The sequence below is a fragment of the Trichechus manatus genome, unplaced genomic scaffold, assembly GCF_000243295.1.
Source record: "Trichechus manatus latirostris isolate Lorelei unplaced genomic scaffold, TriManLat1.0 scaffold00052, whole genome shotgun sequence".
NCBI lineage: Eukaryota > Metazoa > Chordata > Mammalia > Sirenia > Trichechidae > Trichechus > Trichechus manatus.
This window is the reverse complement of record NW_004443988.1, coordinates 1,822,977-1,846,901: the sequence shown is the minus strand read 5'-3', so window position 1 is coordinate 1,846,901 and position 23,925 is coordinate 1,822,977. Positions and strand designations below refer to the sequence as shown.

The 23,925-nt window shown below is 37.3% G+C and overlaps 1 non-coding gene across 1 annotated transcript; it reads left to right on the top strand.

Moving 5' to 3' along the window:
- The first annotated feature begins 18,715 nt into the window (after nt 1-18,715).
- LOC111820815 (U6 spliceosomal RNA) lies at nt 18,716-18,822 on the top strand. Its single transcript, XR_002824327.1, has one exon. It is a non-coding gene; the product is annotated as a U6 spliceosomal RNA (small nuclear RNA).
- The last annotated feature ends 5,103 nt before the right edge of the window (nt 18,823-23,925 follow it).

The following is a 23,925-nucleotide window of genomic DNA, read 5'->3' as shown; positions in this document are numbered from 1 at the left end:
GCCTTGGTGATTTTGTTTTGGGGTCTATCGTATATGGAGTTTGTTGAGCTTCTTGGATGGTCAGCTTTTCATCTTTCATAATACTGGGGAAGTTTTCTGTCAGCAATTTTCCAATTATCCTCTCTGTATTTTCTGTTTTCTCCACTTGTTCTGGAACTCCAATCACTCACTGATTTTTGCTTTTGATTGTATCCTACATAATTCTCAGGGTTTCTTCATTTTTCTTCATTCTTTTTTCTGATTTTTCCTCAAACAGAGTTGTATCCAAGTGTTTGTCCTCAATTTCACTGATTCTGTCTTTCATCATTTCAAACCTCCTCCTCAGCCCTTCTATGACACTGTTCATTTCTGAAATCTTGTTGTTTATCTTTTGGATTACTGATTGTTGTTTTTGTATGATTTCTAGTTGTAAGTTTATTTTAGCATTTTGTTCCTGTATTATTTTCTTGAATGCTCCATTTTTTTGTCTGTATTTTCAATGAATGTGTCTGCCTTTTCCATGAATTTGCCTATTTTTTCCTCATTTTTGTCTGCTCTTTGCTTTAATTCTTGGATAATTCTGAATATTAGAGGCTTGAATTCCCTACCAGGTAGTTTTAGTACGTTTTCTTCTACTGGAAAGTCATCTGGTGTTTTGTTTTGGATGCCTACTGGAACCTTCCTGTCCTGTTTTTGTATAAGTGTTGATATTGTCTGCTGTCTTTGGGGCATTCAGTAGTTATTTTCCTTGTTTATTGATTTTAGATTTTTTTTTTTTTGGCCTTCTTATTTGTTTTATATGGTTATGTGTGAGCAGGCGGGCTGTGCATTCTTTGTTGTTTGCTCATCTGTGGGTGCAATACTTTTCACATCCTTCTCCAATGGGCAGGATCAGTCACTCAGGTGTGGTATATCAGGGCAGATCCAGCTGAATGGGAGTTGCTGGGATGGGTTGTTTGTGGCATGTACTAAGGCCGACAGGCAGGCCAGGAATCAGTGCAGGGCAAGTTCCAGTAGGCCATGCCTGTGCTGCTTGGGAGTGTGAAGTCAGCACACAGTGCAGGTAGGCAGAAAGGAGAGGGAGATTGTGATGTGTGGAGCTAAGATTGGTTTGGGAAAGAGGAGAGAGGAACAGGAGCCAAAAACATACACACAAACAAACAAAACAGGAGTGCTAAGGGAGCTTGCTATTGAAGTAGAAAGATGAAAGACTGAGAAATGGAGAAAAACTAAAAGCAAAAAAGAAAAAGAGTAAAAAAAATGGGTAAATAATAATTAGAGAAATAAAGAAAGAAATAAAAGTGCCCAGGGATCCCACCAGTGCAGCTGCTAAGACTCGGGAAGTTGCTCCCAGGCCATAAAGTACAGGCTGGCTAGAAGGGGTAGAGGTGTCACACAGCACCTGGTATTCAGGAGACAGGAAGAGAAGGTAAGTATTGAATGATGAGAAAGTGGAAATGAAGAAAGACAAAAAAGTGAAAAAGAGAGAAAAGAAAACAAAACAAAGAAACAAAAAAACCCAAAGACACAAAAACAAACAAACAAAAAAGAAATGCGCCCAGGGATGTCGCTGTGCGTCTGCACAGAGTAAGGGAGTAGCTCCCAAGCCGTGCAGTACTGCCTGGCTAGAAGGGGCTCCCAAGCCGAGAAAAGAAAAAGAAAACAAACAAACAATTCAAAACAGAACAAATCAGAGCAAACAAACTAACAAACCAAAAAAGCCCTTGGGGTCCCACCAGCGTGGTGGCATGGGCCAGGAAGCAGTTTCGCAATTGAGCAGTGTTTCGCAGCCTTTCAGGGAGAGGCAAAGACGGCAGATGGAGCCAGGTATTTGAGAGAAAGTAGTGCGTGGTGGTGAGAGGTAAGGAAGAAATGTAAAAAAGCAGAAAAAACCAGCACCACCAGCCAAGAAATTGCACTCAGGGAGCTGGCCAGTGAGGGTGGGTGGAATCCAAGGGACACTGGGGTGAGGCCGGTGCTTCCTAGCCAAGAGACTGTGGCTGCAGGAAACGGAGGAGGCCAAGTGGGGGTGAAGAACTGTCGAGGGTGGGGAAGCATATTTCGCTGTTTACCAGTTGTTCTGTCTTCTGCTGGAAGCTCTGTGAAGCTGCTTCCTCATACTCCCTGTCCACTGATCTCCAGTAGGAGTCCACGATGGCAGATCCGTGCTGCGGTAGCTGATAGGGGACGTCTGCACTTGTCTCTCCTCCCTCTGTTCTCAGTCAGTTTCGTCTTCCATTTGGTGCTTGGCTGAGTTCTTTATCTCTTCATTTGATGCTTAGGTTTTCAGAACTGACGTGTGACTCTGTTTGACTTAGTTTTTCGGATCTTCTCTGTGGAGAGACATCGTGGTGGTTCTGTCTATAGCACCATGTTGCCCACAAGTCTCTTTGAAAAAATTTTTTTTTATTTAAAATATTTTAAATATAAAGAATGATAATTATCTTATCACTTCATTTCAAGGAGACCTAATCTTTAAGACAGAGATTATGATTTTCATGTTATATATATATATACACATATATATACACCTGTCATAGAGCAGTTTTTACATAACTTTTATTTGCTTGTTTCTTTCTGTTATCTTCACTTTTCTTTCTTTCTCTGGCATTTATACCAAGTAGTGTTATTAAGTAGACAGAGTATTTTGTCTGAATTGAGTTGAAAGGAAAAGGTAAATATTCTTTAAAATAAATTGAAAGACAACTGGATATACCTCAGCCCAGGCTATAGTTATACAAAGCCAAGTGGTTCCTCTGTTTTATTTAGTTGCTGAGCAAAGCTGTTGTTTTGCCATCCTGAAAAAAGATAACATATGAGAGCTATGATTCAGCTGCAAAGAATAAAATTACTTTTCATGGAATCATTCTTATAGCCAGAAGCAAAATAGGACCCTACTTGTCCACTAGAGCCTACACACATTTTGTGTCTGAGCAGCTTCACTTCACTTCGATTTCTTTCAACTTAGATATGGCCCCTCACACTACATTCCATCACATACTCACAGGTCATAGGCCAGGCTCAGAGTCAAGACATGTCCCTAAATGAACCATCTCTACCCTCATACTTCCTTCGCTCTTTACCTCAGTGAACACAAGCCAGGAAACTTGGAATCATTCTCAACTCCTCCCTTCTCTCATTATTCTCATATTCCATTGCTACTAATTTTTGTCAGTCTCCTCTCCTCAGCTTCAAAATGATTTCCTGTCTTCTGTCTCATCTCATCTTCTTATCCATTCTTCTTATAGTTTCCCAAGTGGAATTTCTAAACTTGAAATCTGACATTATTGCCTTGCTTAAAATCTATAGGATAAAATTCTAATGCCTTAGAAAGTGTTCTTTCTTAGCAACTGCTTACATCTGTCTGAGTAGTAGAGTTCTGATCTCCACTCCAGAAATTGTTATTTTCTCCTCTATAACTCCATAAAGCCTTTTGAGTTACTCGGTTATAATATTCTTATACACACTGTAGTTGCTTGTTTAATTCTATGTCTCCCTAATGTTCAGCCCTTGGAGACAGAAACCCAATTTGTTTTTAATTTTCCTATCCTCATCCACTTGCTAAAAGATTAGCATATAATATTGGCTCAATAAATGGCCATTGATTATAAATGAATATAATAGGAAAGCAAACAGTAAGCTTTGATTTTAAGTAAGAAAATAAACCAAAGGAGAAAAGGAACCATATAGTGTCAAATTAAAGGGGTCAAAAGCATATCAGATTACTAGGCATTGTCTGAATATTTGAATGCTACATCTATACAATAATATCTATACTATAGAAACCAGATTCTCTATATTCTCTGTCTGATTCTGTGCTCACATCTTTATAGCTCTTCTGTATAGACTATCTACCTGTTTCAGAAGAAGATACATATATCTGTATATGTGTATATCTGTATTTTCTTATGTAGGTGCATTTATGTACATGGATATATCTCTGTGTTTTCCAATGTTGAGGCTACATGTTGAAACTTATAAAACAGTTGCAAATGTTAATGAATATAAAAAAAGTTACTAGGTAGGTTACTTGACATCAAATGAATTTTTTTATCTTGCTAAATCCTGTTAGGCCAGAGTTAGATAGTCCCAAATTACCTTCTTTAGGAAGATAAATCTGTAATAAAACACAGTCTATTAAGTAATATATTGTTTGCCAAGGAGAAGTTCACTTGATGCTGTTTTAGATAAGAACCCTGGGGGAAGATGGTGTAGAGAACTGGATCCTAGAACTGAAAAGGAACAATAAGAGTAACTGATATTATGAGGGTTGGGGGAAGGAGAGGGAAAGGGGTTTTGAAGAAGAGAGATTTTGAGCCAAGATTCGACTGCAAGTATGCTGCTTATCTTTAATTTGGAGAAAGTTATCTATTATGAGATTGTCTCCTGTAACTGGTAATTAGTGAAACTAGATTCAAATTATAGAGAAGCATTTACTGTAAGTAAGCCCTAGCGATCTAATTCTAAAGAATCAGCCATTGAAAACCCTAGGGTAACAGTTCTCCTCTGATACTCATGGGTCACTGTGAGTCGGAATTGACTTGACAACAATTTTTTTTTTTTTTTAATGCTTTAGGGTATGGAAGTCCTGGATTCTTGTGACAGATCTAAAAGTGCCATTTCTAAAGGGTTAACATGCGGCTCTTCCATAATGGCTCCCCATTATTTCCTTCTCTCACTACTCACTATTATAAACACCAGAGCCAGAGTTTCAGCTGATCATAGAACATTGATTTAAACTTCTTCAGTAATGTTTTAGACAGAATGAAGCAAGGTATTTGGGGTTGGATCAGGATTCAAAAGTTACATCCAAAAGAAATAAATTAGGGTATAAAGTGTTTAATATTGGTAATAATTCCCAAAGCATTCTAATGAAAAAAAATTAAAATTAGTTGCCTTAGAACTATATTCATTGACATAGGTATGACTAGTTAGTGCTAGTCCTAAGTAAACTATTAGCCTTACCCATATTTTCTCAAACAAAACCCCAAGATTTCTCTCTCTCTCGCACACACATACACATGCACACACAGAAAGTAGATCACTAACATCTACAGCAAATAATTTCATCTCAACTTGTTTGTATTTTCTTTAGTACAAATCTTGAAAGAATTAGCCTTGAAAATCAAATATCACAATTGAAAGTGAAAGGAGGAATGTTTTAACCAGAAACATGATTAGTTTTAAGGACTTGGACTCAATTATCTGTATGTAAATGGGTGCAACTTTCATATTCATTAAAGCAAGTTCAAGTAAATTTCTGCTGTGGGAGACTTTTTATAAGTTACTTCTACTTGAGAATAGTGAAATCCCTTTTTTAAATAATTTCAAATTTCACACTAAACACTTAGGCTGGCTTCATGTAAGGGACATTTTTCATATTTAGTCTGCCTAGATACTTCAAGCAAGAGATCATTAAAAAGACAGGAAAGAAAAAAAGACCAAAATAGATGTCAGAAGTGACTTTGAAACTCGCTCTTGAACATTGAGTAGCTAAAGCAAATGAAGAAATGACAAAGTCAAAGAGCCGAACAGAAGATTTCAAAGGGCGACTTAAAAAGACAAAGTAAAGTATTATAATGACATGTGCAAAGACCTGGAGTTAGCAAACCAAAAGAGAAGAACATGCTCGACATTTTTCAAGCCGAAAGAACTGAAGAAAAAATTCAAGCCTCGAGTTGCAATATTGAAGGATTCTACAGGGAAAATATTAGATGACACAGGAAGCATCAAAAGAAGATGAAAGGAATACACAGAGTCACTATACCAAAAAGAATTAGTCAACATTCAACCATTTAAGGAGGTAGCAAATGATCAGGAACCAATGGTACTGAAGGAAGAGGTCCAAGTTGCACTGAAGGCATCATTGAAAAATAAGGCTCCAGGAATTGATGAATATCAATTGAAATGTTTCAACAAACAGATGCAGTGCCGGAAGTGCTTGCTTGTCTATGCCAAGAAATTTGGAAGACAGCTACCTGGCCAACCAACTGGAAGAGATCCATATTTATGCCTATTCCAAAGAAAGATGGTCCAACTGAATGTGGAAATTATTGAACAATATCACTAATATCATATGCAACTAAAAGTGGTTGCAGCAGTGAATTGAAAGGGAACTGCCAGAAATTCAAGCCAGATTCAGAAGAGGACGTGGAACCAGGGATATCATTGTTGATGTCAGACAGATCCTGGCTGAAAGCAGAGAATACCAAAAAGATGTTTACCAGTGCTTTACTGACTATGGAAACGCATTCAACTGTGTGGCTCATAACAAATTATGAATAACATTGCGAAGAAAGGGAATTCCAAAACACTTAACTGTGCTCCTGAGGAAACTGTACATAGATCAATAGGCAGTCCTTTGAACAGAACAAGGGGATACTTTGTAGTTCAAAATTAGGAAAGGTATGCATCAGGGTTGTGCCCTTTCACTGTACCTATTCAATCTGTATACTGAGCAAATAACCCGAGAAGTTGGACTATACGAAGAAGAACAGGATATCAGGATTGGAGGAAGATTCATTAACTACCTATGATATGCAGATGACACAACCTTGCTTACTGAAAGTGAAGAGGACTTGAAGCACTTAGTGATGAAATCAAAGACTACAGCCTTAAGTATGGATTACACCTCAACATAAAGAAAAGAAAAATCCTCACAACTAGACCAATAAGCAACATCATGATAAATGGAGAAAAGATTGGAGTTGTCAAGAATTTCTTATTACTTGGGTCCACAATCAACACCCATGGAAACAGCAGTCAAGAAATCAAACTACGTATTGCATTGGGTGAATCTGCTGCAAAACACCTCTTTAAAGTATTAAAAAGCAAAGATGTTACTTTGAGTACCGAGGTGGGTGTGAGTCAAGCCATGGTATTTTCAATTGCCTCATATGCATGCAAAAGGTGAACAATGAACACGGAAGACTGAAAAAGAATTGACACCTTTGAATTATGATGTTGGTGAAGAATATTGGATATACCACGGACTGCCAAAACAGCTAACAATCTGTCTCACAAGAAGTATAGCCAGAGTTCTCCTTAGAAGCAAGGATGGCAAGACTATGTCTCACATACTTTTGACATATTATCAGAAGGGATCAATCCCCGGAGAAGGACATCATGCTGGGTAAAGTAGAGGGTCAGCGAAAAAGAGGAAGACCCTCAGCGAGATGGATTGACACAGTGGCTGCAACTATGAGCTCACACATGACAATGGTTATAAAGATGTTGAATGACTGGGCTGTGTTTTGGTCTGTTGTACACAGGGTCATTATGAATCAGAACCAACTCAATGGCACCTAAAAACAACAACAGATATCTCAAACCCCTTCTTATCTTGGGGGCATCACTTTTGGGAGTCTTGGTGGAAGGCTCAATTTGGAATTTAAAGGAAGCCAGAGGCTCTATCTCTCCATCCCCTTGCGGAAAGTGTACAATCTTATGAACTGGGCTTTGTCAATTGGCTTCTCTTGCCCAATGACACAGAGATGCAAAAGGAGCTTAGAATTTTGTTTTCATGGAGGTGGTATCCAGTGGCAGCAAGAGAGGTGTCCTAACCATACTTTTCCTAACCACACTTTTCCTGTGGCTAGATTTTGACCCTGATTCCTGATCCCTCTATCCTCTTAGCTGGGCTGAAAAATTAAATGCAATATTATTTAAAATGATCTTATGACCATTTTGGTCAATTTATATAATTTAGGTCAATTCTTCCATTAACATACTTTTCATCATTTTACATAACAAGTGTAGAATAATGTATTCTTAAATAGTCCATGTAACTTTAAATAAATACTTCTCTATTAAATTTTAATTCATGCCTCATTTTAATTAGTGTTGCCTTGTCTATGATGCTGTGTTATGAGTTGTCTCTGTTTGAATGGAATGGAATAAATAGTAAATAATCTCAGATTTTACACTATCCCCTCTCCGTTTTCATCACTACTGTTTTACATCTTTGAAGAATTTACTAGAGTTAAACTTCATAAAAGAGTACAGTTTTTTCAGTTTTATATTTCAGTGTATTGAATCATCACTTAACTTTATTATCTAATCTGGGTTATGTTTAAAAGTCAAAGCCATTAAATATTTTAAGCTTCCTTTGAGGTTTGTCTTTTCTTATTAGGACTGGGGCATGGAGAAAAGCTGTATCTGAAAGAAATTGGTAATGAAGGTGCCAACTCTCACGTGTAAAATGGACCAGGGTAAGGCAGAAAAAATTCTAGTTCACGTAAAGATGAAGTAAAGGGAATTTGATTCCAAGTTTGAAGTTTCAAGAAGAATTAGAGGTCAACTGTTTCCTCCTTCTCCATTTTCTGTCTTAAAAATCAAAATTAAAAAAAAAAAAAAAGACCAAGAAAAATGTGAGGCAGGAGAGGGGACCTGGCAGCAATTTATAGGCCCTGACATTGGTTTCATGGTTACATTTGCTGTCAAATCAGTCTTAAAATTTAAATTGTAATAGAAATCTTGCTTTCTTTTTGATGGAAAGGTCAGGCTGGGCTGGTCAAAATCAATCAGAGTGTAGGAAAATGTCACTCTATATTTGCCTCTTGGGGCATGATCTTAGAGGATAAGTCAAGCTGGCTCTCCAAAATGGTCCAGCTGCAAAGTGGGCTGTCATCCCAACAGTGTAGACAGATAAGGTTCAAGGGACATGTGTTTGTGTATCTGTTCTGTGAGGAAATTTCGAGTTGTTTTCTCTCCTCCTCTTCCTTTATCTACTCTTTCTTTAGTTACTGGGATTTGGCTATACTTCATCAGTCATTCAATTGTAAAATATAGTCCTGAAGAGAATTTAGATGACAACAGGCAAATCTGAATTTCCATGTTACAGACATGACAGATTTGGACAGATATATTGATTAATAATTATGTACCCAGCATTAAGTATCCCCACCAAACCGTTCTACATTTTATTATAGCGTAAATATTCAATCTGCATGAAATTAAAGCTGCTAAAATGTGCTTCAAATATTGCCAGCTCAAGAGATGCTCATTCTAAAGCATAGCCACGGCTGAAGTTGCTACTAATGCTTTTATTATATACTAATTATTCCTGTTTCCACTTCAAAACTGTATTCTCTTGTCAATATTTCTTCTGAACTAGTCTATTCTTCATCTTAAACATTTCTTTATGGAGCTGGAAATGATTTTGAGTGTGAACATTCTGTGATCATGTCACCACCTCTGCTAAAATCAGAACTGTTAAATTATGATTTTGTGGTCTCATTTCACACCACACTAAAACCAAAACCAAAACCACCGTCATGGAGTTGATTCCAACTCATAGTGACCCTGTAGGACAGAGAAGAACTGCCCCTTAGGGTTTCCAAGGCCATATATCTTTATGGAAGCCGACTGCCACATCTTTCTCCTGTGGAGTGGCTGGCGGGTTCGAACCTCTGACCTTTCAGTTAGTAGACAAGCACTTACCCACATACACTAGCCCAGGCTAAAGCATTCCCATAAGAAATGTCAGTTTTCATTTAAATGCACTGAACAGTAAATGTCTTCTCCCTGGAGCATGCCCTTTTGTTGAGTAGAGACACAGAAATTTCAGAGTTCACATATTGCACTTAGAGATCACACAGCTGGTATAAAAATTAGTGCACTTGGAATAATTAACGGCTGACTAGAGGCATTCTTCTGTTAAGTATGGTTCAAAGTGTTTTTGACAATTAGAATGTTAGAAAATTTCCCTAAAATTCTTAGATGTCAGTGTGTTTGGAAGACAGTCTAAATGAATGAGATTTCAGAGAGGGCTAACGTAGAGTTTTAATATAGACACAAAACTTCCAAGCTTGTAACGAAGTCTGCTCTAATATATTGTGAGAATTAAATGAGTGAAAACATACAAAGCATTTGCAACTCTATCTGGTGAAGAGTAAGTGCTCAACAGGAATTGTCTATTATTATTATTCTTCCCCTTTGTTCAGTGACAACCATTTTCTCCTGCATTAGGGATTTTAGGAACAGACAATATTAGAATTTAGATTGTGGTTATTTTGGAGAACGATGTAAGTTCATGCACTGGTTGGTTTGTACAGTTACGGAAAATTATTGCTTTTATACTTGCTGGCACCCTAAAGAAACAAATTTAAAAAATATTGTTGTCATTGAGTTGATTCCGACTCATGGCAACCCCGTGTGTTACAGAGTAGAACTGCTCCATAAGGTTTTCTTGGCTGTCATCTTTATGGAAGCAGATCATCAGACCATTCTTCCATGGAGCCACTGGATGGGGTTGAACCACCAACCTTACGTTAGCAACCAGTTGCAAACTGCTTGCATCAGCCAGGTACCTCAAATAAATAAATAACCTTAAATATTTCTGAAAGATGTCTTTTAAATCTTTCATTTGTATTTATTGGTTCTTAGGGAATGAGCATAACTCCGGGCTTCAAAAGAACCTAGGTGGAAATCTAGTTAAGAAACAAGATCCACGTTTGCAAGAAGATAATTCCTGCAACATGCTTCATTCAGAAATGTACAAGACTTGCCCAGTGAGCAAACCTTCCTCTGAGCTTGATTAAACTCTCCTAGTGACTCCCCACTTTGTAGCTAGTGATTGTAAAGGAGCATGTGGGTACACACAGAGAGATTTTCAGCATAGAAATCAAATGATGAAAATATAGGAAGGGGCTGTGGGGAAAGAGCAATAGGGAAGCACTGGACTTGGTCCAGGAATCATCTCTCACAGCCCTAGGACACGTTGCTCTCTGCTTTCTCTCAACTCCTACTACATGGTGGAAATCCAAACTCTTTTAGCCCTGCTAGTTTTGTCTTCCCAGAAAGACTGTGAATTCTGTGAGAACTGGGCCCAGACACAGGCAGACAAATGTTAAGATTGAAGCTATGCAGACTCAATGTCAATATTCTTAGGAAGAGACCAGAGGTGAAGAATGTAGGAGACAGAAGATCTGGATTCTTGTCCTAACTCCAAGATTTTTGAGTTTGAGCAAGGTTTTTTTTTTTTTTTTTTTTTTTTTTCTGTAATGTTTAGACCTCTTCTATAATTAGGATCACAGCTTCAGAAATTTCTACATGGAAGATACTTGTTACATTCTTGTTGAAAGAATGAATAAAAGAAATACACTAAGACTTTTAGGACTTTACTTAGATTTTTCTTAAGTTTTTTATCTAAAGAAAAACCCACATAGCCACAGAGACCCTGGGAAACATCTTCAGTAAGTCTCTCTTCTTTTAAGTCCAAAACACCATGGTATTAGGAACAAGAACACAGGTGACTGGGGTTCAAGCCTTGGCTGTTCCATCTTTGCTTGACCTTGAACAGTTTTATGAAGAACAGATCCGGGGAGTGACAAAAAGAAAACCAACCTGACTCACACTGGCCTCACTAAGGTAGCGTTAGAATTTCGGTGTAAATATCTGCTATTGGACTATAGTACATTCATTCATTCACTCATCCATCCATTTATTCATTCAAAAATATTCATTGACTGCCTACTAATGGGCTAACCATTGCCCTGTGTGCTAGGGTATTGCAGAGAGCAAAACTAAGTCCATGTCCTTAAAGAGCCTATATTCTAGGAAGAGAAGGAGAAAACTATCAAATAAACAAGTGACTAAATATTATGACAAATAATGAAAAGTGCTCTGCAGAACAACAGTGTAGGGTAAAGTGTGGAGGGGTACTGAAGCTAGGAAGTGGGTTACTCATTAGAGGGAAGATGTTTCTGCTAATGCCCTTAAAAAACAACCTAATAGAAGTGAAAGAGCAGGAGAGTGAGCACCAGGGGCATCAGGAGTTCAGTAATTGTGGCAGGTGAATTTAAAAGGCCAGTTAGACATTCAGCTAAAGGTGTTGAAATTGCAGTTCAGCAGTTAGATACTATAGCCTGGACTTCAGGACTGGAGATACACATTATGAAATTCAACTTTGTGCTGATGGCTATGAAATTTTTTTTAGGTAGCCACTCTATCAGAACTGGAGATACATGCCTTGGAATTGTCAGCCTGGAGGAAGCATTTAGAGTCATGCGGGTAAATGGGTTCACCAGGAAGAGCATGTAGATTGAAGAGTTCCAAGGACTGAGCCCTGAGGAACTCTAAATGTAGAAGATGACGTTATGAGGAAAAACCACTAAAGGAGACTCAGAAGGAATAGCTAGTGAGATAATTAGAGAAGCAAGAAGGAACAGTGTCTCAGAAACCAAGTAAAAAGATATTACTATCTAATACTTAATATCTGGTAGAATAAATAGTAGGTTAATATCTAATATTAATATCCAGTAGCAAATATATATTACCTAATATGTCTTATCTCTAATATCACTGGAACTAAAAGACTTTGGAATTTTCTCCATATTACTAAGCAATGATTTCCCTGCACTGAGGAGATAACATTGGTGTTTCAGAAGCACTTCCAACTGGCTTAAATGGAAACCAAACGTTTATACCTAGAAATGACACAAGAATGGCTGAAAAGGGTTGAGCTTCGTTTCCATGAGGCATGTCTTATCTTTGACAAAGTTTGGACTGATTGATTTAACTCCCAAACATGCTTCAATTTCAGCAGAGACTGAAACAATTTGTTGTCTCACACCCACCATCTGGGGCTAGTGCCAGATGGAGCACAGGTTCTGATAACATTAGGTACCTCCAACTAGGACAGTTTCTGGAGGCAGTTCACAGGAGAGGTTTCATGTCAGCTCAGTAAAACTTAAGGATGGATAAAGAAAAGACTCTGTGAGTGAACTACCTGTTTTGTGAGAAAATTCAGTGATTCATTCAACCATTTGAAAGCCTGCTCTGTGTCACAAAAATATCACTACCAGATAGGTTAAGCAAAAAGCAGAGGAGGAAATGAAGTAAAGTGCAGTGAGAAGAGCAGAATGCAAAATTATACATGGGGTGTTATTTCAACCATATAAAAACAAAATTAAAGCAAAAAGGATAGTTAAAAAAATCCACGTATATGAAAAAAAAAAAAACTGGAAGGAAATATACTTAGGGAACTATAAAATGTTCTAATTTCTTCTCTATAATTTTTTCCTACTTCCTCTGTTTTCTAACATGAGTATAGTTGCTTTTATAACATGAAAGTAAACTTTAATGAAAACAGAAGAAACTGGAATCTTTATGAAATGATTTTTGCTTTAACATCCCTACTTTTCCTTCCGTGTAGTTTACATGCTATGAAATTCAACTTCAGCTATGCTAATGCCAGTGAAAATCAGGCAGCCACTCTACCTGCTATCATAGTGGATCGTCTGGTGTGCTCCCTTCTCAAACTGCTGTTTTATTAATGATATTGAAACTGAAATACTAAGAAATGAATAAGTGTTTAAAGACTTAGTGATACGCCACCAACATTTGCCAAGAAAATGAAAGATGCTGAGCTGAGAAAGCACCGGGGAGGCCCATGAGGAACCCCATGTTCCAATTTCTGAGCCTCTGACCTCTGCCATCACGATTTCCAGAGAACAGCCTCCCTGGACTGGGCTTGGGCTGCCCACCCTCAGCTGGTGTGCAGACATCTATCTTCTGAAAGGTGCAATTTGTCCTTGATCAAGCTTGGATTGATTGATTTTATTCCCAAACATGTTTTGATTGCAGCACGGTTGTAATTTGGGAGGAAAAAAAAAAGGCTTTAGGCTTCATAATACTCTCATTTTATTATTTTTTTTAATAAAGAAGAAAGATTATTCAAGATATGATTATCCAGTGGCCCAGTTTGCTTAAGTTAAATTACATATCACTAATGTGTTAAGTTTTATAAAATTAAAAAAGCTGTTAAATGGTTCCAGGATCTTTTTTTTTTCCCCAGGCAACATGTAGATATGGTTTTACCACGTCTTTTATTTAAACTAAAGAAAATAGTGTGTGTTCAAGGGTGTAATAGATACAATGAACAGATTAAAAATAAAACAAAACAAAAAAACTGAATTGTCGTAGAAGTGGTCTGTGGCTGCTTGCTTCTGAAGAGGAGTCATTGTTGGAGCAGATTTGCAAAGAATTTTCTTAAGAGTTCGGTGTGGCCAAGGCATACTTTGTCAAACATGATTGTGAAGCAAGATCTTTTTAACATCAAAAGAGTTCACTCAATTCTTAAAAGTAGCTGGCTTCTTCTGTGAGTAAAAAACCAAACTAGGAAGCAAAGGCCTAATGTCTTGTCTCACTGTGTGGTTGACTGTCAAATGTTTGATGTTTGAATCCAGTTACCATCATTTTGATCATGACTGGGGGAACGTGCAGCAGGAGAAGGAACAGGTAACGGGCATTATCATCAACTGAGCGCTTAATGTTGTCAGGCCTATACTTTATGGATTTACTACTCATAACTGCTTCCTTAAGTGGGTAGTCACTTTTCATTTTCACAGATGACGAAATGGATGATTAGAGAGAGTAGATCATTTCCCCAAGATGACATGGCACAATAGGCTCTCAAACTTTTGAGCCAAAATTCATTTTTTAAAAAAATTTATTATTAGTAGTAGTAGTAGTATTTTTTGGTGAAAATGTACACAGCAAATGATACACCATTTCAACAAATTCAGCATGTACAATTCAGTAGCATTGTTTACATTGTCCAAGTTGTGTTAACTGTTCTCACTATCCTTTTTCAACTTATTCCACCACCTTTGATATAAACTCACTGCCTCCTAAGCTTCTCATCTAACCTTTCGAGATGGTGTACGCCCAAAACTATTGCCCTGAGATAATCTTTAAAGCTTAAATCTCAAGCCAAAACTTTACTTGGAAGTCTGTTTGAAGCAAACAATTTAGCTTAATTACTAAAGTATGTCTGCCTTAAACAGACTCCATTTTCTTAAACAGTATACAAGGCCAGATCTTGACTTTATTAAACTCTGTGTAGTTATGTTGCTTTGAGTTCTTGATTCCTACTTTGTAAAACTTTCTTATGAATTTCCAAAAACTTTTTCTGTTGTCTCTTCCTGAGCATCTGCAAACAATCAACACCTCTAAAATGAAATTCACCCAAAATAGCAGGGCCTTCTAGTAAAATGAAACCTATAAAAAGCACACCTGGTATTCTTGAAAAAATGTGATTTTTGATGGCTTTAAATTGGACTTCAACAGTAGACATATTTAACCTTGTGAGAGTTGACCTTAAATTCACCTCTGAGTAGACAGATATACTTTTGTGAAAACTTACATCAGACAGTGCGTGCTGATGTGATTTACTCAAGGAGATTTGACATGAATGGCTAAATTCTCAGAAGCAATCCAGCAATTTTAAATTGTGTGTCCCCCCCCCTCCGAAAATGATGAGATTCATTAATATAAGTGCCTGTGCTGTGGCCATCAGCTTTTTCTGAGTGCTTGGGAATCTAATTGGATGACTTCTCATTCAGAGCCATTCAAGTTGCTCATCACTTCCCTCTACTCAAGAACTGCAATTGATGGGACAGTGATGGGTTATAAGGATTTTCTCGGAAAGTGTGTCCCTAGGCTTCCATACATCAATAGTAGAAGGAACAGGCCCCAAAGAGTGTTGCTTATTGTTTTTGAGAGTTATACTCCCAGCGTCTCATAATGGAATAAAATGATTTTAGCTTCTTCTTTGTTGCTTATCGACCTGTTCCATCTGTTGCTGTCCTTTGGTTTCCTAACTTAGAATCCTCTTCTCTGCTTTTCCCACCAGAGGTCCTGCTTCCTTCTCTAACATAATTAGCTAGACTTTATTATTCATATTAAACCATCAAGGATACGCCAACACTAAAGGGGAGCCCATTTTTCATCGATTCATTAAATAAATATTTGTTGAACCTACGTTAGGCATTGCTATAGGCACTGGAGATACAGCAGTGGGGGGAAAAGAACAAAAAAGCTCTCATGAAGCTTACATCTCAGAACTAGCAGCACATAACAAACAAATAATTAGAAGGTCAGACAGTGATAAGTGTTCTAGAGAAATATAATATAGGGGGCAGGGGGATAGAGGAGTGCTGGGAGGCGGTGCCATTTGATTTTGAGTGATCAAGAAAGATCTCACTTATAACACTTGAGAAGCAACCTGAAGGAAGTGGTGGGAAAAGTCTTACGAATATCTTGGGGAAAAATATTCCTGGCAAAGGGACCAACAAGTAAAAAAGGCCCGGGAATTCCAGGGAGATCAGTGTAGCTGCAGGATAGTGAGCAAGGGGGAGTGAGATTGGTAGTGAGGCCAGGTAGCTGGCTATATGATGTAGGTCTTGTCGACCATTGTAAGGGCTTGAGCTTCTACTGTGAATGCTATCACAAAAGGCTTTTAGAGAAAGAGTGACATGATCTGATTTTCATTTTAAAAGATTTACTCTGGCTGCTGAGATAAGGTAGAGCATATGAGGGTAAGGGAGGAAGCTATTGCAATAATCCAGGAGAAAGACAACGGTGGCTTAGACCAGGTGGTAATAATGGAGGTGGGAAGATCAGTTGAATTTGGATATGTTACAATGATTCTCTTAGGAAAGCTTGATATTAGTTATTGCAAATGTTTTAAACTTCTCCAGTTCTTCATACTCTTTCATCCAGCAAGGATGTTTCATACACTCTAGATAACCTTCACTGTTCTATCTCAGGTCAAAAGCTACCTTATACCATAAAGTAGCTGAGGTTGATGATTGACAATCCAAAACTAAATTCCGGTTCAATAGACCTGTGATCATGGGGAAGTTACTTAACCTCCCTTAGCTTATTCACGTATAAAATGGAAATAAGAATAGCACCCATCTCCTAGGGTTATGGTGAGGATTAAATGAGCTAAAATTCTTGGACAGTATTTGCTGCAGTGACGGACATGTAGGCATAATTCAATAAATGCTAGTTATTATTATTATAAAGTTATTTTTAAATTATCATAACTAGTGTTGTATATATATATTCACACGCTTACTTCTAAGTCCATGGTGAAGGCCTGGCAAATTCTATTCCTTTTTTCTGAGTCCTGAAGCTTTCTTTCTCAGCTTCTGGAGGAGTCCACTTCAGCCTCACTTACATCTCAGATACTTTGCTTACAGCATCTATGGCTTGTGTCCTCCTCCTCCTCCATCCCTTCCCCGCTTTCCTGTGCTTTCCAAGTGGTTCTCTTCGTCTCCCTTTATCTCTGTCTTTCTTTCAACCCTTTCAGTTGTTTTTGTTGTTGTTGCTGTTTTGTTTTTGTTTTTCGTTTCTCTAAATCAAAATTTCCTTGTTTCATTCTGGAAAACTTTTTGATCTTGATTTCCTAGATTTCTAACCCATGCCAACAAAGCCTGACCCTGAGGAATACTCATTATATCCTTGTATCTTTTTCCTGTTTTATCAATGTGTCTTTCCCATCCTTTGTTCTTTCCAAATTCCTCGCGTCTTGGCCTTTGCCTTTTCTTTGTAACCAATAGTCCAGAGAAGCCTCTAGAGCCTTGTCTGCTGACTCCATCTCCTACTTGTAAGCTACCAGTGCAGTCCAATTCCTTCCTTGTCTCTCAAGTTCTGGTGTGGTCCCCGAGGCTTACTCCTTTCTCCTTAACTATCTTGTGAGGGTGAGTATTTTGATGGGTGGAGAGTACAGCCTTCAGTATGTATTTTACCTCAACATACAGAAAACAAAAATCCTTAGAACTGGACCAATAAGCAATATCATGATAAAGAGAGAAAATATTGAAGTTACCAAGAATTTAATTTGACTTGGATCCACAATCAACACCCATGGAAGCAGCAGTCAAGAAATCAAATGACGTATCGCATTGGGCAAATCTGCTGCAAAAGATCTCTTTAAAGTGTTGAAAAGCAAATACACCACTTTAAGGACTAAGGTGCATCTGCCCCAAGCCATGGTATTTTCAATCACCTCATACGCCTGGGAAAGCTGGACAATGACTATGGAAGACTGAAGAAGAATTGATGCCTTTGAATTATGGCAACGAATATTGAATATACCATGGACTGTCAGAAGAACGAACAAATCTGTCTTGGATGAAGTACAGCCAGAATGCTCCTTAGAAGTGAGGATGGCAAGGCTTTGTCTCACGTACTTTGGACATGTTTTCAGGAGGGACCAGTCCCTGGAGAAGGCATCATGAGAAAAAAAGGAAGAAACTCCATGAGATGGATTGACACAGTGGCTGCAACAATGAGCTCAAACATAGCAATGACTGTGAGGATAACACAGTCAGAATGACTCAACAGCACCTAACAACAGCCTGAGGGCAGGGGCATGTCCAGTATTTCCATTGCCTGATAGGAGTTGCCTTGTACCAGTTAGAAAGTTACTAAATTCTAGATATGTTCAGATGTGCTCCAGCTTCTTGTAAGCTTTCCAACAGAAGTAAGCGTAAGTGCTGCTTCAGTGCTCCGCCCTGCCTGGTACACTGACGCTTTCAGCATTTCTGCTCCTTGGGACCTGAATTGCTCTCATGGACTTGCATCTCCACAAAGGCGGGTGTGACTTTTTTAATCATATGCTTATGAAGTGTGCTGTGAATCTCCCCACGCCTTGGGATTCATCTATAATAATAACAATGCATTATTAGCTTTTTCATTTCGCATTTTCATGATTGTCTGATGATTGCACTTGTATTCTAGATGCATTCAAAGAAGACTCAAGTGCACTAATGCACACTCATTCATTTTTTATTAAAAAAACGAAGATAAAAGTAAGTCCTCAGAGAAACACGATGACATTAAGAATCTTTATGGAGTATAAAATTCTTTTTTTTTTCCTAGAATGTGACATTGATATCCGATATTTCTTTCTTTCATTTTTTTTAATGAAAACCTGCATTTTGTGCTTGCTTTGGCAGCACATGTGCTAAAATTGGAATGATACAGAGAAGATTAGCATGGCCTCTGCGCAAAGATGACACACAAATTTATAAAGCCTTCCATATTTTTAGGAGGGCACCAATTGGCCTACACTAATAAAATTTGTCATTTTTATTCATTCATATAGATAGACTGAATAGTTTTTGCTAAGAATTATAATTTACGTTCTGCATCACTTATTTTGACAATCTATATTTACTAAAATGTTTACATGAATTTAAAAAAAAACTTGAATTTTTTTCCTTTACTTTCATTTCTTTCAAACAAACAAAGGCATTTAAATAGCACATCATACTTTGTAAAGTCTATTCACACATACAGTGTTATCCAAATGATATCTACAATAAAGGTACCTTCTTATGCATCTTGCTAAGCGGTATAAGGGAGACAAAAATAAATCATTTTCTGCCTTCAAGGAGTTTCCTTTCTGGTGAGATAGAGACAGATGTAAAATAATGAACTCACAATCTGTGCAATTGGAATTATCCTACTATGTAGTTGGGCTAGGGCTCTTTAATAGGTAATCTATCTAGACCACCGTGGGAAGGGCTGCAACTTCTGATACATCTCTCTCTCTTTGCTGGCTGAGGAAACAGCTTAATTCTGAGATTCTCCCCTGTCTTGTTGGAAGTGCCAACAGTCCCCACCCATTCCTCCAACTTGGGCCAACTGTACTGGGGCTGGATTTGTGAAGTGATTGCGTATGTTACCAAGGAAGTTATTGGGATGTCAAATGGCCATGTCGTCTTCCTGGCATCATATTCTTAAGCAGATTGTGATCCAGTGACCTGCAGGCACATCATTCAAAATGCCAGTCTTACTATCTGTCCATCTCCCACCTTCCTTCTCCAGGCAGGGGCCCCATCTGGCAGGGCAGAAGTACAAGTAGATCCAGAATTCTATTTCTTCAGCCCCTTTCTATAGCTACTGTTCCCAGATTGTCAGCTAGACTCAAAATCTGGCAAGGTAAAACTTGCCTCATATATTCATTACCTCTTTGTCCTTCTACATTAACTCTTCCCTCGCCACACAAGAGATCTTGCAAATGCATCAAGCTTTACAAGATTGAAAGGAGGGACTTCCATCTCCTAAAAATATGTGAAACTATGGTTTTTTGTATTTTAAAATACAAAATAAATAAACACAACATACACGAAAAGATTTGCTCAGTATAGTTTCCCATTTTTTTTTTTTCTGGACATCAGACACTTGCGAATTCTTTTCACTTTCTTTGAGACAACTCTCTGCCTATGTTCTTGTACTGCCTCTAGGTTTTCCCATGTCACCTTGAGGTAGACAAAATTCAATATTCAAGATGACTATTGTGTTTATTTTTATTACATGAAAACGTAATTTTCTTCAAAAGTCAACAAACATTTTTGAGCTCCTCAAAGCCTGCTTCACACACATTTAGTGTGAAAGTCTAATTTGTTTAATTCAGTGATATTTAATCTTCCATAAATTCATTCTACAAATTCTTATTGTACATCAAGTAAGGCATGATGCTAAGCACTATGGAGTTAGATAATTAAACAGAGCTTGCTGACAAGAAACATTCATTACGAAAGTAAGTATAATTTAAAGTTGAATATGGTAAATACCAAAAGAGATATTTTAAAATGTTATGGAGAAGAATGGGGCTAATTAATATTTCCCTTTTTTTAAACTAAAAAGAAGCATTTTTATTTCTCAAACTAATATCACTCCTTGCCTATAAAACTCATTTATAACATAAAGAATGCACTTAGATCTGACGGGAAATGAGTTTAGAACCATTGTAACATAAATTTAGGCTTAACTGAAGAAACGGTCATTGTTGCTATGACACTTTATTAATTTATTCAATAAAAATTGTTTTTGTCCTTTGTGCTTTTGAACATCTTGGACATGGTCCCTGTCTTCACAATCAGAAAAAGACACTGCCTCATTCGTAAGGAAAAAAAAAAAACTATGGTGGAGGGATCGTTGTACAAATTACTTAACATCTCTCTTCCTTTTCTCATCTGGAAAGTAGGAGTAATAATATCTTCCTCACAGAAATCTGCTTTTTTCTTATGGGATCATACAGTTACTGTGACTAGCATGAATTTAAGGCACTCAATATATGACAGCCACATTACTGAGCAGTGCCAACCTGTGGGTTAGTGATGCCTTGTAAATTTTGAAAGTATTTTGAAAACTTTCACAAATAGATACAGAACAAAACATAACTGGAGGCATCTCCATTACCCCGAGGGAAAAGAAAACATTCTAGACTCTTAAGATTTTCACAGTGGGAAATTGAGAATTTAAAGAATTCACGTGTATGCAAACAGTGGTCAGATTTTTAACACTCTGGGTAACTCTGATAGTATTCATCTGATTTTATAGAAAATTGTTTTCTTTCTCTTTCTCCTCTACTCAAATAGAATCAGGGTGCCTTGACTGTTTGATAGTAAATTCTGGTTCCCTCTGTTTGAAACACTTGGTCTAATTATCTGTTCTGAAAACTTCTACTTACCTTTCACATGTTTGTAGCCTTCTGTCTGATCCCTTCCCTGTTCTCCTCAGTTGAATTCAAGCCCTCATTTCTCTGAGCTCGTATCAAGCTTTGGGCAGAGCTCTACTATGGCACCATCATGACCTATTGTAATTATTTGTTTTTATAGCTTCTAATTATCCACTTGATATATTTATATCTTCAGTACCTAGGACAACAACTGATTCATAGAAACTGTTCAATAAACTTTGAAGGAAGAGAGGGAAAGAGGAGAGAGAAAGGGACTAAGTAACAAAGGAAAGGAGGAATAAAGAGAAAAACAAGAAAATAATCTTTTACACAAACCATGTCAAGTTATTTTTCTTTTTGTATTTTTTGTTTTAAGACAATATAAAAGGAAGTATGACCATTATAAAATAGTCAGCAGAATACCATAGAGTTGAAATTTAGAAAATGTGACTATGTTTTGGTCTTTCCACTTAAAAATATACACTGGGCCTCATTCAGTTGACCCTACATGTAGATCAATTAATTAATTTTTACAAAGCAGGAAAGCATTCTGTTGTGTGAGAGTAGCATAAATTAAATTTCCAATTGTCTATCAATGAATATTTAAATGGCTTTCAATAATTTCCTTTTTCAAATTATTACTGTAATAAATATATTTGCATACATGAATCAATATTTATGTAGAAACAATTTGTGAAAGAAGAATTGGTGGATACAAGCCAATGCACTTTAAAATTTTGATAGATGCAGGCAAAATATCTTCCACAAAGGGGGTGCTAATTTTTATCTTCACCCACAGTTTCCCCGCTATTGGTTAACACTCATCATTTTCAACCTCAACTTCTCTTCTGGCTCAGTTTTGCAGATTAAAAATAACATTTAATTTTTATTTTAATTTGCATTTACTAGATTAACAGTGAGGTGGAATATCATTTTATACATATTCTTCAGTTCTGGGAATATCTTTGTGCCTGGCATTTGCTCATAGTTGAATCATGCTATATTAAGAATTTTAACTCTGTGTCTATTATATATGCAGCAAATAATTTCTCCCAGTCATTTACTAGGTTTTTGGATAAAATTTTTAAAAGATTCACTATTGAATGTAGTCTAATTTCTTGACAGCTGCTGATCCATGTGTCATTTACACAGCACTTATGTGTCAACAAGAATTAGCCAGAGCCCTCCAATCCCCAACGGTGCTGTATAACAAGGATTTCATACCCCTTTAGTCCCGAAGGGAATCAAATCCTATATGTAAAACAATGAGTTCCTCATAAAGCTGAATATTTAATGAAACTGTGCACTAGGTTGAACTGATATGAGATGCACGTGCTGCTCTTCCTGGTGAACGCTTTAGTGTTCCGAAAAGCATGAGAGTGATTCTGACATGCCCTTCATGGTTTAACAACTTCTTTCAAGAGAGAAGCTGCACACCTGCAAGTTTTGCTTATGTCTGATCTGGCATGATCAGAACCCCCATTAGCTTATAGTAGGCAGTTTCTCTTATGGGTAATGTACAGGGATGAAATCTTCCATATTAATTTTTGTTTCAGGCTACTAGACCACAGGATGTTTATTGTATTTGCAAATTCATTTTCTTCTGCTCTTGTCTGATTTGAGTGTCAGATATAAAATTTAGCCAATTTACATCATCTTTAAAGGACTCCATTAACTCATTCGCAACCTACTACCTCTGACTGCTTCCATCCCTCAGTATTACAAAGCAGATTTTTACTGTATTAAGTAGAATAAAGATATTTTTATAACTCCTTTTCCTAAAGAATTTCCTAGGACTTCTCACAACCAGAAGAAAAAAGAAAACACAGGTTGAACAATCCAAGTTCTTTATAATCCTCAGGAACAGTATTGATTTATGACACAAATATACAGATCTTGTATTGGTATTGTTCATCATACCAAGTTCAAGCTCATTTGTCTGAATTTTAAGACTAGAATTGGGCCCTACCATATCAATCCCTACCTCTTTCCTCTTCATTTTTTTATGGGTATATAATTTATATCTAATAAAATTCACTATATTAAAATATACAACGTTTCTAGTTTTCACAACTGATATAGTCATGTATATACTGTGGTGTTGCTGTTATGTGCCTTCGAGTCAGTTCCAACTCATGGCAACCCTACAGGACAGAGTAGAACTGTCTCATAGGGTTTCCAAGGAGTGGCTAGTGGATTCAAAATGTCGGCCTTTGAGTTAGCAGCTGAGCTGTTAACCATTGTGCCACCCAGACTCATGTATATAGCCATAACAAAAACAGGATATAGAATATTTTATCATCCCCAAAATATTCCCTTATGGTCCTGCCCAGTCAAAAGCACCTCTGGGATCCCAAGCAAACACAATGTTTCCTCTCTCCATAATTTTGACTTTTCTAAAATGTCATAAATATTGAATCACACAATAAGAAATAATGTTTTGTATCTGGCATCTTTTACTTAGCGTAATGTTTTGGGATTCATCCAGGTTGATGCATATATATATATTTTTTGTTCCTTTTTATTGATGAAAAAACTAGTTGCTGTTGAGTCGATTCAGGTTCATGGCAACCCCATGTGTGTCAGAGTCAAACTCTGTTCCATAGAGTTTTCAATGGCTGAGTTTTCAGAAGTAGATCACAACACCTTTCTTTATGGTGCCTCTGGGTGGACTTGAACCTCCA